This window comes from Lagopus muta, chromosome 5 (genome assembly GCF_023343835.1).
Source record: "Lagopus muta isolate bLagMut1 chromosome 5, bLagMut1 primary, whole genome shotgun sequence".
Lineage (NCBI taxonomy): Eukaryota > Metazoa > Chordata > Aves > Galliformes > Phasianidae > Lagopus > Lagopus muta.
Window position 1 is genome coordinate 31,434,325 of NC_064437.1, and position 14,434 is coordinate 31,448,758.

The window sequence follows — 14,434 nt, forward strand, 5'->3', positions numbered from 1 at the left end:
TTTTTTTTTTCTTCTCCCCAGTTGTCCAGCTGCAGATTAAGTTCCTGCCATAAGAACAATACAGCACGGCTGGAAGAGCAGACAACCAAGCACAAACACATTATCCATGGGAAAATTATGCCCTGGTACAAAGGCAGGGTTGAAAGAACCCTCCCACGACCATTGTCCAACCAGGACACAGGAGAAGGACATGCTAAATGACAAAGCCTGGGAGTGCACAGCAAATGGGTGTTGCTAAGCTCTCCCTCAAGCACAATGGCAGCCAAACTTGACTAAAGCTGCTTGGTCTGTTTAGCTGGTGCTCAGAAGTGACTTGATGCCATTTTTGAATCAGAGTACCAGAGTAGGCATCTCATCTCTTCTTTACGTGTGGATTTGAATAAATTGTCAACATGAGAGCTTCAGAAGTGGTCAAATCTATGTTGAGCTGGCAGGCAAAATGTGAAATCTTGGGGAAAACACAAGTGATTCCAAATTAACCACAGCTGTCATTGTATTTGTGGCTCTGCTCTACAAGAACACAGCAGAATGTGTAATTATCTCCGATGAGCTAATAACAAGTCTTAATTTCCTGTAAGGGTTATTTTTAAGGGAGTTTTTGTTTGCTTAGTCGGATAAAAATATACAGTATTGCCCTTATGTGGGATTAACTTTAAATATGTGTTTTTACACCCCTACCACATCACCTTTCCTTTGTGTATCTTCAGTAACAAAAAACATTTAAAACGGTCTGGCAGACAACAGTAAGAAAAAGAAACTATAAGAAGGGCTCTGTGAAATTAAAGGCACCCCTCCTTATAGGGCAACTGGAGCCAGCACTCCAGGAGCGGTCTCACCGGTGCTGAGCAGAGGGGGAGGATCAGCTCCTTCAGCCTCCTGACAGTGCTTTGTCTGGGGGCAGCACAGGGTACCTTGTGGCAAGGACGCACTGCAGGCTCACGTTCAGCTTGGTTACCTCCAGCCAGGGCCTTTTCTACAAAGCTGCTTCCCTGCTAGGTTGCCACCAGCATGTCCTGGTGCCTGGGGTTGTTTCTCTGCATTTGTGGCTCTGCCTGAACTTCGTGATGTTCTGGTCAGTCCAGCAGGACTAGTTCTAGTGAGGACATTTTTTGAAGAAAAAAGAAGTTCTTTCCTATTAAAAATTAACAGAAGAAAGGTAAATGGGAAAAGACAGAAAAAGTTGTGCCACTACGTAACTGGAAGAAGTAGCATTAAGTGCAGTGTAACACCTCCATGTTTTCCTCAGATATCAATCAGTGAGACAGTGAACAAGTCAATGTTATCTATTTGTTGCATCACTCTTCATTTCACATTTCATCAAAGATACCTCCTTTCTAGGAATTAAACTGACTGCATGACCTTCCCGAGAATCTGAGCAAGTAAGAAATATTTTGCATGAAAAAAAGATGAAGATTTTTTCCTCCTCTGTTTCCCCGAGTACAATGCAGAGAGGGGTATGAAATTCTTTCAACGTCTAATAATTAAAAAACTGCATAGCTGTTGCCTCCAGATTTAACTTGCGTGTTCTTTCTGAGGAGATAATAGATGATACAGAAATTAAGGAAAAATAAAAGGAAGAATCTAGTTTATTCTCTCAAGAGACACGTGAATTAGTGGCACTCAATTAATTTTCATTAAAGAGCCTCTCAAGCTATTTAATGAGCTACAAGAGCTGCAGCCTACCACAGTCAACAAAAGAAGCAGCACCAGAGCAAGGCAGACAGAGGGTCAAAAATCTCCCCAGATGGAGAAAAGGGCACTTGAGCATCCTCCCTGCTCAGTGAAAAACAGCCTTGTGAATGATTAGGCAACTTCTGGGCCCTGTTACGTATGCTAAAGTGTTAGAGGGAATGTTATAATTTGCAAGCATTCTCATTCTGCTCACAGGATCGGAGACTTTTGTTCCTCTCCTTACTGGGAGGGGGCAGATGCAGGTTATTCACTGGATATCTGCCCTTGTGCACAGAGAATAGGGATTATTCAGCACTTCTTCAGAAAGTTTATAATGCCCTGATACTCTGATCTCAGAGAGGCAATAAATCTCTAGACAAACAGCTCTCTTAAGAGCCCATTGTGCAACCTACTGTTTCACTAACAGGACCCACAGAGAGGAAAATCTATATATAACTCCACCAAACAGGCCCTGTGAGCCACTGCCTGCAAGGTGTTTGCTACAGATGTACAGAGCTTCCTGCTCACAAACCTACCACAACACCTTTACAGCCAAAAATCTCACGCAGCATAAACCAAGAAATTGCTTAAAAGCATCAGTACACACTTAGAATCTTAGGATCATAGAATCACAAACGTTGGAATAGACCTCCAAGATCATCTTGTCCAATTGTCCACCTCCCACCAATATTTCCCTACAAAACCATGTCCCTTAGTACCACAACTAAATGTTTCTTGAACACCTCCAGAGATGGTGACTCCACCATCTCTACTTGCTCACAGAAAAAGACGAGGTTGGTCAAACAGGACCTGCGTTTCATGAACCCATGCTGCTGAGCCAGATCCCCTGGCTGTCCTGCATCTGCCACATGATCTCCCTCAAGATGATCTGTTCCATAATCTTTCCTAGCACCGAGGTGTGGCTGACAGACCTTTAGTTCCCCACATCCTCCTCATGACCCTTCTTGTAGATTGGAGTCACGTTGGAAAGCCTCCGATCCTCTGGGGCCTTGCTGGTTGACAGAAACTCTGGTAGATGGTGGAAAGTGGCTTGACAGTCACCTCAGCATCCTTGGGTGGATCCCATCCAGCCCCATGGACTTGTGACAGTCCAGGTGGAGTAGTACTTCTCTAACTGTTTGTTTCCACCTTTATTGTGGGTCATTTATGCTGTTCCCCATTCCAAAATTCCAGGTCGGGAGATTGAGTAACCCGAGGACAATTGGTCTGACTTTCAAAGACAGATGTAAAGAAGGCATTGAGAGCATCAGGCTTTTCCTTACCTCAGTGGCCACATTCCCTGCTGCCTCCAGTAAAGGAAAGAGACTCTACTTAGTCCTCCTCTTATTGTTAATATATCTGTAAAAAAAGGTTTTTTTGTTCTTTTACTTGAATGCTTGCAAGCCCAGCATGACCGTTGGTCTCCTCAACACTCAGTTCAACATGCCTGGCATAACTGTTTACCAGCAACCAAATATTTTGCCACTCACAGCCCTTACCCCCCTTCAGGGTGGCAGTAGTGGAAACAGGACATAAGCTCAGGACACAGCTCATAGGACTGGATCCTCCCTAAAGGCATTGCAGCCTTCAGGAAGTAGAGAAGTATCCTCTGCAGCACTCTCCCACCTGAAAGACATAAAGTGGGTCACTGTCCCTCATTTTGCATGGCCACATATTTTAAATTGTTGCATGACTCCCCTCGCTGTGCTGATATCTAGCAACAGAAGCATTGTCCACATTAACACTGCAGCCTCAGGAGCCCACAGATCAGTTGCAGTGTTACCAGTCATGCCATTCCCATGGTGGCTCCCATCTGCTCCGTGCTGTACATTTGAGAAAGTAGAAGCAGAGGATGGAGGAGACAGGAATGATGGCCAAGCTCAAATTTGTGTGCCATGGAAGCTGCATACCAGACTAAGTGAGCCCTATGAGCAATTCTCAAACTACTCTACCACGTGATGTCTTCTCTCTTTGATTCACTTTCCTAAAACTGGGGAACTCACAGATGATGGCTTCAGCTTGATTGGCTTGCTTTATCATGAATGTCTTGCTCTGTTTTACAGATAATGGAGACAAAGATGTTCAGCATGGTTTCTTCATGCCTTCTCTTAATTCGCTTCAGTACTTTCTGCTTTGTGCTGCCTGCACTTCCACGTTTCTCCAGTCCAGAGCTGCTGCAGCACTCGTATAGAGCCAGTATGATGGCCAGGCCCAGGCAGAGCACAAGAACAGCCTGGGCAAAGTGGTTCAGGGTTTGCTGCTCTTCTGCAAACAGTGAGGAAAAGATTGTGCAGAACACAAACAGTGCAAAGACAACTCTAAGGCAGGAGCCCACAGGGGAAATGAGTGCAGAAACACCTAACAGCAGACTCAGGCTTGTCAGCAGTTGATCTGAGAATAAATGCAGACAGCAAAGTCCCAGGGGAGGCTATGGGGTATTGCTCAGTCATTGGGAGGTTAATGAATTCTGCTCAGCAAATACAGAGTGTAAGATTGGCACCTTTCAAAATTAAGAGTTCCATAGATTAACAAGTGTAAGCCCTTTGGCATCATCCCTGTAATTTGTCATGCCCACAAAGATATCAGCTCCGATACTGAACTGCCCCAACAAGCAGTTCCTGCTTGTGTACGTCTCCTTTCACACATGGCTTTTCATAAACAGTTTTTTAATCCTGTATAAAATGCAAGTCTGGATCTGCAGCCCTAAAACTTTGCTTGTAAGACACTAAATCAGAAACTTTTATGAACTACTAAAGCAAAGCACAGCACAGTGGAAGCTTGACCACAGACATGGGCTGGCACTGGCTGCTGGCATGAGCAAGTTGGCCTTTTAGTAAGAGCAGGAAGCATTATTTTTCCTCTTGTTCTGTAATTCAAAAATGCAGGATTATCCCCAGCACTGGGAAAGCTGCTCAAGAAAAACAAAAGCTCCAGAAGTTATGAAAAATCAGCCACAGAAACTTCCAGTCTCAGCAACACCCACTGCTGCTGGGGACTGCCACAGCCAGCCAGAAATCTTACATTCAGAACCAGTTTGCCAGAGATTTCACAATGCCAGAAAGGAGTCCAAGCCAGAAGCATGATTTGTACTAGCATACTTTTGTGCATCTTTAGAACGCCACACAAAAACTCAGGAAAACAAAAAAGCACCTCTCTTACTTTGGAAGAAAGGGCATCAACATTCTCCTGTCACCCAGGCAGAAGATATATTAAAGTTCAGATTAAGTTCACCAACTTGTTTTCATCCTTCTGTACAGGAGCACATCACAGAACAAGGGTGAGGAGAGAGTGTTTTAATTTGCTGCCATCTTTACACCCACATCCTCCTCGAATGGAGGAGGCTTCACAGCCACCATCATGCAGCTCTGACCAACTGGCACACACTGCCTGCTCTCCACCCACCCCTCAGAACTCAAGCCAAACAACTCAGATCTGTGATTTCCAGGACGTTTTTCAGTCACTGCTCCTTGGTGATGCAACTGCTAATGTTCATCATCATGATTTTCCTACACACCCTCTGGTCTACAGCTGACAGCTCTGAAGGATCCCAGCTAGCCTGGCTGTTGAGATGATGGCCCCACACAGCAAGTCCATGTGCAGCAAGTCCCACAATCGTTAGGGAATGGGTGGCAGTACACATTCTGTAATTACACAGCAAGTTCTTTTGTCCTATTCTTGAGCAGGTACCAATGTTACTCTCACCCTTCTAGCACCACTCAATACCCACACCTCTGAACTGTTGTAACAAGAGTCCTTCATTTTTCTCATCAGACTCTTTGTTTTTATTTTTCTTTTTTTTTTTTTTTCCTTGTCTGCCTTCAAAAACCAACACAGCTTTTGAGATTTCTCTGCCTGCTGTGTAGAGCAATTGTCAGCTGTGTTTTGCAGGCAGACTGCAGGTTCTCCTTGCATTTATATAGCATGGCTGCAATAGCAACCAAGAGGTAGTTCAGGAGGAGGATTTTATTCCAAAGAGCTGACAGTTTAACTCAGGTTAGAAACCCAAAGCATCATCAGGCAGGGCAGGTGTGAGGCTCCAAATCACAACTGGAGCACCTCCACGTCCCAGTGTGGGCACCAGGCTTTGTGTGTAGCTTTGCCTGGTGAGCTAGCATGGAGACATCTGAGAAAAGACAACTTGCACAGCAGAGGAGATGGTGTTCATCACACCCTAGGTGTATGACACAAGGGAAGGGGTATTTATCAGCAAAACAGCAGCAGAAATAGCCAGCAATTTCAGTCTGACTGATTTTCCACAGTTGTAGATCTCATTGTGGAGGAATTCAGCTAAGGCAAGGCTTTGACACTGCAGATTGTTCTGCCCATAAAAGTCAGGTTTCTTTGCACTCACCTTGAATTATCATTTAGTAACAATTGATTTTACAAAGTAAATGGACTTTCTGAAGCAAAAGGCAAAGGTTCTTATCATTTTGTGACGCCGTATTGCAGTAAAGATATTTATTTATTGAGTGTAATTTTCTGCTATAGATATATCACCTTTGCCCTGTGTGATTTCTTGTCCCTTTCATAGACTTTGGCTCCTACATTTTCACCTTTACAATGCTGGAATAAAGAGTTCAGTTCCTGAAATGACACCAATGGTTCATTTTCAGACTCCTTTTCCCTACAGACTGCTGCATTCTAGGGGCTCAGGTGAGGAGATTTAAAGCCACGGGTGTCTTCTTACAAAAGCAGCAGAAAAATGCATAAAATAGGCAGCCTGGTATCTTTGTGGATAAAACTGTCAACAAAGCAATCACAACAGAAGAGTCAGAGATTAAGGAAAAGCCAAGGAAACACAACTTTTCTAGGGGCAGCTAGTGTTAGACAAGCACAGGCAGGTAGCAGTCAACTCCTATCACAACGTTTTGAGGTCTAAGTTCATCCTAATCCTCTTGCAAAGGAAGGAGTATTGCAGAAGAGCAGCTTCTACCTGTCCCTTTCCTTCTTCTTCAAACTCCAGGCAGTTATGAACACGAGTTCCAAGAATTTTTTCCTAAATACACAGTGAATTTATACACAATACCATGGTCTTTGGCTTTGTCATTCACCCAGTTTTGTCTGTCTTTCCCTTTGTGTGAGGGCAGATGCTTTAGGACCTCCACCATTCTTTTTTTTTAACTCATTATTTTAGTTGTGGTTTTTCCACTGTAGATCACGTGTTGCCAGGCAGCATCTTCCAGCCAAGACAGACGTAGCCACCAATGAAGAAGATAAATGACTTTCTTGTAGAAAACCACCTGAAGGAAAACCCTTAATTTATTCCTTAAGAGACTTTGTGTTTGGCAAACTTTATTTCAAGTTTGTAATTTCTAGAATTACTTTGAGAAGTCTTTTTTACCACTCTCCTAGAAAAGCCATTATTAATAACAAAAGATAAGCTTCACAAAATTAGGTTGGCATTATTTACTGTTTTATTTACTATTTATTTACTATTATTTTCTAGTTGTGAAAGACTTTGGGTGCTTTATCCAAGCATTTTTAAACCTCAGCAGTGTCTTTGAAAATGTATATTGCATAGAAGGAAATACTAGAAAAGAAGGTCTTTCTTAACTGTTTCTTTCCATTTCAAGTCACCAAGAAGACACCCAAGCCCACCTTGCCAATTGCTCTCTGGGAGTCCCTAGCCAAAGGAACAGGGAGTGATATCTGTTCCCATGAACCTTAAACATCAGTTGAATCCATGGAACAAAAGGGAAGCAGGAAAAGAGCAATGAGAGCAACACATCTTCAGCAACCCAACAGAGCTGATCAGACAACTGTGTCGTTCCTAGCAGCTGTCTCCTGGCAGAAAAAGCACACTGAATGCTTTGTTTTGTAGTGGTTTTGCCCAACAGATGAGGACATTTCATAACAGGCTGCAGGTATGTCTCAAACACACCGTTGCCAATACACTCACGGGCATTCAGCCAGAAGTGGGTTGAGACAGCAGTTGAGTGGTTCACATCAGCTCACTTCCCTAAAAAGAGCATCCAGGGGTGGTGGAGTTTGTACACCTTGTCCAGGATGGCACTGGATTGAGCGTACATCTCATGAAGGGGTGCTCCAGCAATCCACTCTCCCTTACTCTCAGTTCACCTTCAGAAAATCATTGGGGAAAAAAAAAAAGAAAAAAAAACAGCCACCAAGGCACTAAGCAGAAATGATGAGGCATATTCTGCCTGCTGAAGAGAGACCCAGAGACTTGGCTAAACAGCACCTTTCTTGCTCTTAGACTGTATATCCTGGCTTCAGCAGAGCACCTCACCCTGCTGAACCTTGCAGTGTCATGCAGCAGCCACTCTGTCCCTGTTGTCACTATAAAACAGGGAGATGGAGAGAGAAGAGAGTTCTGTTTGCTCTGCTTTGTTGAAAGACTTCGGCTTTCCCTTTGGGTTTTAGCAGGCACATAAGTAGACATCCAAGGCAAGAGGAAACAATTCAGACTGCAGTGGGCAAACACATCTGTTCTCCACCTACACAACGGTCACCTTCTCCTCAGCCTTTCTGAAGCAATTCTGTGCAACTAGCTACCTACCTGTACGTTTTCCAGCCTAGAAAGAGAACCTTCTTTTTCTCCTCATGGCCAGGTCCAACATCGTGCACAGCTGCTGGACTGCCATGGTGAGTTAGCTGGGGTCTGTCAACACTGTCAGGGAAGAGTTGGGTTTCTCAAAATGCGCTAAAACTGCAGTGATATTCGTGCTACAGCAAAGTGATGCAGTTAAAAAGAACCTACTGACATATAGGATGGAAGCAATTTCTCATTTAGCATGAAAGCTGTCTCCTGTCTAGCTTCCTGATCTGAAGGCTACCCAGGAGAACTTATGAAGTAGGTCACATGGACCTCTGCAGTTAGCTTTGTTTTTGGATGCCTGCAGCTCAAAGAACCACCTTCAGATTTGGGTTTTACTTCTTCCTCAAGTCCCACGCCAAGGGCTGGTTTGAAATCAGCAGATGCAACACCTCAAGGAAAAATAACCAACAACCAGGGAAAAAGGACTTGAAGTTATGAAGAATTAATTTGTTTTACCACTTCTTCTTTGACTGACCAGGGACACAGGGTACACGGGCACACTGAAAGGGATCACTGCCTTGGCATGGGCATGTTTCACAAGCAGAAAGCACAAAGGCTACCTGGAGACGGAGGAAGGGAGAAGTGGACATCTACTGCAAGGTGACACGTGAGCATCTCCCCTAGCTCAGCTCCAGAAGAACTGTGCAGAGCGAAAGGGAGCACCTTCTAGCATTAACTCTTCAGGCACTGAAAAATCCCTGGAGAGCTTTCAGGCTGATGGATTTCCACTGGCTCCAGAGGAAAGACTTGCTTCTCTGCACCACACCAAGGCCTCCAAGGGATGGAGAAGAACCCTGTAATTCTGGGTTATGTAAAAGAAATCTGAACCCCAAAGGCATTACCACAAAGCCAAGCCTTGGCAGGACTGCATATGCTTCATGTTTGAGAGGGCTGGAGGCACATGGCCCCAGGCACTAGTTTATGCAGCAGCACTGGATCATCAAAGCAGGGAGCGTGCTGGCAACTCGGAACATTCCCATGTGTGTAACTGACAATGCTCTAAATATTATACACAGATCTGTTATGCACAAACCCACACACAAAAAGTGATCTACAACACCTGGTGAGAATTCTCCAGCAGCAAAAGCACATGACCTCTGCAGTGCCACAGAAAACAGTCCTCAGCCACACCAGTAAGTATAAAAACCTCACTTGCACAATGATTAACCTCTCCAGGAGGGAAACAAAAGGCAATCACATGGAGTTGGATCCTGTCTGGAAAACAGAGCACAACTGTGATCATTTGTGTTCAAAGGAACTGAAGTGAAACCAGAGCCAGTACACAGAAAAAATGTTTCAGGTGAGGAGGAAAGCCAAGGGGAGAGATTAAGAGAGATCAGCTCATCAGATCTGGCAAAGCAAGGGCTGAAATGAGATGCAAGTGCTGCCTGCAAAAGTACCAGGCAGGTAGGTGACAATGTTGGAGGACGTACATAGGCTGTAAATCAGGAGAAAAAGATTAACAAATCTCTTGGCAGATATACAAGGAAGCAGCAACTTGGAAATGTTTTGAAAATCAATAGGTGGACAAAATTGTGAAAGACATTCAGGAAAGCAGGGGCTGTGGAAGACCCTTGCTATTTTCTCCTCTGCAGTGTTAGGAGGACCATGGGATCCATGTGCTGAGAACAGCACACTGTTCACCTGTCAAAGAGCCACTACGTGTTTCCAAAAGCTGAACAGTAATGCTTCACATGCATGAAATGAAACACACCTAATTAAAAGCAGGAAAGTAACAGAGTGCAGCTGACTGGTTAGAGAGCCAACCAGTTACCTGTGCATTGGCCAGAGACTTCTAGCACTAGAGGAGACAGGGATTACAGGTATGGCTGCTTGGATTTAAATTGCCAGCAAAAAATGCTGAACATTTGATTAAACTCTTTGTAGGCATGGAGGAGCCAACACTAAGAGGAATAACAGCTTGCAAGGACTGCCCAAGGCAAACTGCAGTGCAAATGAGCCAGTTTTGTTCTAGAGAGGGGATGAAACCACAGGTGCACAACCAGCTAGAAAAGCCTTGCGATCCCCTAGACAACGTGGGCAGTGATGCCTACATCAAGGCAAAGGAAGCACTGATACAGTACTTGCTGGGAAACCAGACATAGAGGATAGTTCACCCTCAAAGTGGAAGGAGTCCTACCAGAGTTAGATCTGAGGCCGGTGCTGCTCAGTCCCTTTCTAGAGCAAAAATACAAGTTAATGTAACTTCCAGTACTTGAAGGGAGCTTACAAGCAGGAGGGGGGAGATTTCTTACACAATCTAATAATGATAGGACAAAGGAGAATGGCTTTAAATTAAAAAAGGGGAAATTGAGATTAGATGTTGGAAAACAAATTCTTTGCTCAGGGTGGTGAAGCCCTGGCAGAGCTCCCAGAGAAGCTGTGGGTGCCCTATCTTTGGAGGCTTTCAGCACCAGGCTGGATGGGGCCCTAGGCAGCTTGATCTGATGGGGGCAACCAGCCCATGGCAGGGAACTGGGGCTGGATGGTCTTTAGGGTCCCTTCCAACCCGTGCTATTCTTTGATTCTCTGATAATGTAACTCCACCAGTGTTAGAATACAAAACTTTTCCTATTTTTACACATGTTTACATAACCAAAGAGATAACATTAAAATGCCTCTAACAAGAGGAAGGAATATATTATGCAGAGGATACTGTTTCCTTGAAAACCAACCACAGAACATTGATTGCTAATATTTTCTAATGCTGTTAAGACTAACTCAAAAGGAAATACTTCCGACACTTCGGAAGGTAGAAAAAAAATCACTTAAGCTCTGCTTTTCCTGTTGGTTAAAGCCAAGGGCAGCTGTCCCCTTAGGCTGTCATTAAACTCATGAAAAGATGGGCTGTTTGCCATTTGGATTCAGTCACTAGTGAATGGTCATCAGGGGACTCAATCTTCCCAGAAGAAGCTGGGGATATCAGCCCAGCAGCAGGGGGAATAGAACAGCTGCTCAGACACTCAGCATCAAAGCAATTTCTCAGGTGAGTCAGGAGGAACATGCTTTTTTTCCATCAGGCTAGCCTGAGAGAAGCTTGTGCCGTTCATTTAAAGTTAGAGATTGGGAAAGTTAAGAGACATGGGAAAGCGTGGAGATCCAGTTGGTACTGATACTGGAGACTTTCAGCAAGTTCCAAACAGTTTCAGCAGTTTTACCAACACCTGCTAGGAAAACTGAGCACACACTGATGAGATAGAAGGTCCTGGCAAGGCTGAATGACAGGCTAAGGAGAAGAAAACAGGAGGCCGAAGCAGCCACTTTGTGAAATGAGTCCTGCAGGACTGTGCCTGTCAACAGCCTGGAAAAGGGAAAACGTGACAATATGTGCTGAGGATCCAGAGTCATCCCAGAAGAGAAGGGACTGCAAAAGTGCTTTAAAAGACACAGCAAGCGTTTAAACTTAGGAGATTTGGGTTGTTCCTGGGAACAGCAAACTGCAGCATGGCAGGTAGAGGAAACTGGCAAAAAAAACCAAACCAAAAACAACCTGAGCTGATCACCACATCCCAGGAGTGAGATAGAGGTCACAGGAAGGACACACAGACACTACGACCTCACTCACTACCCATAAAGGACAGCAGAAAACAAATGAGATGCTCTTGGGAGTAGAAAACTAAGGAGAAAACAGCATTTTGCCCCTCCTGAAGCCCTTAAATACAGGCAGCAAATCCAGTTCAGTAAATATGAAGGTTACTCAGAAAGTAATACTGAGTAATACTGTAATTAGTAATTAGTAATTAGTAAATAGTAATACTGGAGGAAGGGTCACGTCACTCCCATATACAAGAAGGGGAGCAGGGAGGACCCGGGGAACTACAGGCCAGTGAGTCTCACCTCCGTGCCTGGGAAGATCATGGAACAGATCCTCCTGGACAACATGCTCGGTCACATAAAGAATGAGCATGTGATCCGAGACAGCCAGCACGGCTTCACCAAAGGAAGGTCATGCCTAACTAATCTTGTGGCCTTCTATGATGGAGTGACGGCATTGGTGGACGAAGGGAAGGCGACCAGTGTCATTTACCTGGACCTGAGCAAGGCCTTTGACATGGTCCCCCACCACATCCTCATCTCCAAATTGGAGGGAAGTGGATTTGATGGGTGGACGACCCGATGGATAAGCAATTGGTTGAAAGGCCACAGACAGAGGGTGGTGGTCAATGGCTCTATGTCCAGGTGGAGGCCGGTAACAAGTGGTGTCCCCCAAGGGTCTGTCTTGGGACCGGTGCTCTTTAACATCTTTATTAATGACATCGATGAGGGAATTGAGAGCACCCTCAGCAAGTTTGCTGACGACACCAAGCTGAGTGGTGCGGTTGATACGGTGGAAGGAAGGGATGCCATTCAGAGGGACCTCGACAGGCTGGAGGGCTGGGCTCGGGTGAACCTGATGAGGTTCAACACGGCAAAGTGCAGGGTTTTGCATTTGGGCCAGAAGAACCCCAGGCACCTGTACAGGCTGGGAGGAGTGGTCCTTGAGAGCAGCTCGGCAGAGAAGGACCTGGAGGTCCTGATGGACGAGAGACTGAATATGAGCCAGCAGTGCGCTCTGGCAGCTCAAAAGGCAAATGGAATCCTGGGCTCCATCAGGAGAGGGGTGGCCAGCAGGGACAGGGAGGTGATTGTCCCTCTCTACTCGGCTCTTGTGAGGCCCCATCTGGAGTACTGTGTCCAGGTGTGGAGCCCTCAGTACAAGAAAGACATTGAGATTTTGGAAAGGGTCCAGAGGAGGGCGACTAAGATGATCAGGGGGCTGGAGCACCTCCCCTATGAGGACAGGCTGAGGGAGTTGGGCTTGTTCAGCCTGGAGAAGAGAAGGCTGCGGGGTGACCTCATTGCAGCCTATCAATACCTGAAGGGAACCTACACCCAGGAGGGGAGTAAACTCTTCAAAAGGGCTGACAACAGCAGGACTAGGGGAAATGGATCCAAGTTGAAGGAGGGAAGATTTAGGTTGGATGTTAGGGGGAAGTTCTTTACTAGGAGAGTGGTTAGGCCCTGGAACGGGCTGCCCAGGGAGGTTGTGGATGCCCCGTCCTTGGACGTGTTCAAGGCCAGGTTGGACGGGGTCCTGGGCAACCTGATCTGAATGTGTATGTTTGGTGACCCTGCTAGACAGGGGGGTTGGGACTACATGATCCTTGGGGTCCCTTCCAACCCGGGTGATTCTGTGATTCTGTGTGTAATGGAGTTGTGTTGTTCTGTTGGCCCCCGGTGTCAGAGGTGGATGTTGGTGGTACAGCAGTAGGGACTGAACCTTCCCACCAATATCCCATTCCATGCTGTTGCCATGGGACAGATGGGGTAATCTGACAGAATGGTGTCTGACATGGGAGTGCATGTGAAGCAAAGGTGTGTCACTGAATTCTTCCACGTGAAAGACGTGGCACCCATTCACATTTATCAATGCTTGCTGAATATTTACAGAAACCAACCAGTGGATGTGAGCATAGAGAGCCAGTAGGTGTGAAACACTGTGAAACAGCACGTCACCTCTGCTGATGTAGATTTTTATGAGCACAGCATGCAGGCTGCTGATGAAAATATAGAGCTGATGGTAGTGATTATGTTGAAAAATGCATGTTTTGTAGCTAAGAATTTGATCTATCAAGTAGTATTATTGTGCTCTTTGTATCTGTTGTACTTTCCATGGAAATAAATAGGAAGCATTACTTTCAGAGTGACCTACATACCTGCGTGCGCGTGTATATCTATATACAGGCACAAGATAAAACCAAGCCAAAAGTCCAAATAGCAATGACAACAACAAAAAGAACATAATGACTCCAGTACAAGGAACAAATAAACAAGAGGTGCCTCCAATCAGGGAGAAAGGAGAAGACATAAGTAGCACAGCTGGATGCAAGGAGATGAAATGTTTTCACTTCTTTCCCAATACGGATGCTCCAGGGACTCTGAGGAACTGTTGGTATTTAGGACAACACTGGAACAAGATCCGTATCACACAAAATGATTCAAGAACTGCAAGAACACATGCCAAACATAGACATTTGCATAATTTCTGACAATCAACTTTTTCAACTTTGTTAATTAACTCTGTTAATTGAGTATGTCAGAAAGCTGTTACGTATTTAAATCTAGGCTGCTGCAGACGTGGCTGAATTTCCAGTCTAACGGGTGGCAGGTTCAAACAAAAAGATAGGAGAGTCACAAAGCCACAGCATCCGCCATGTCCCATTACAA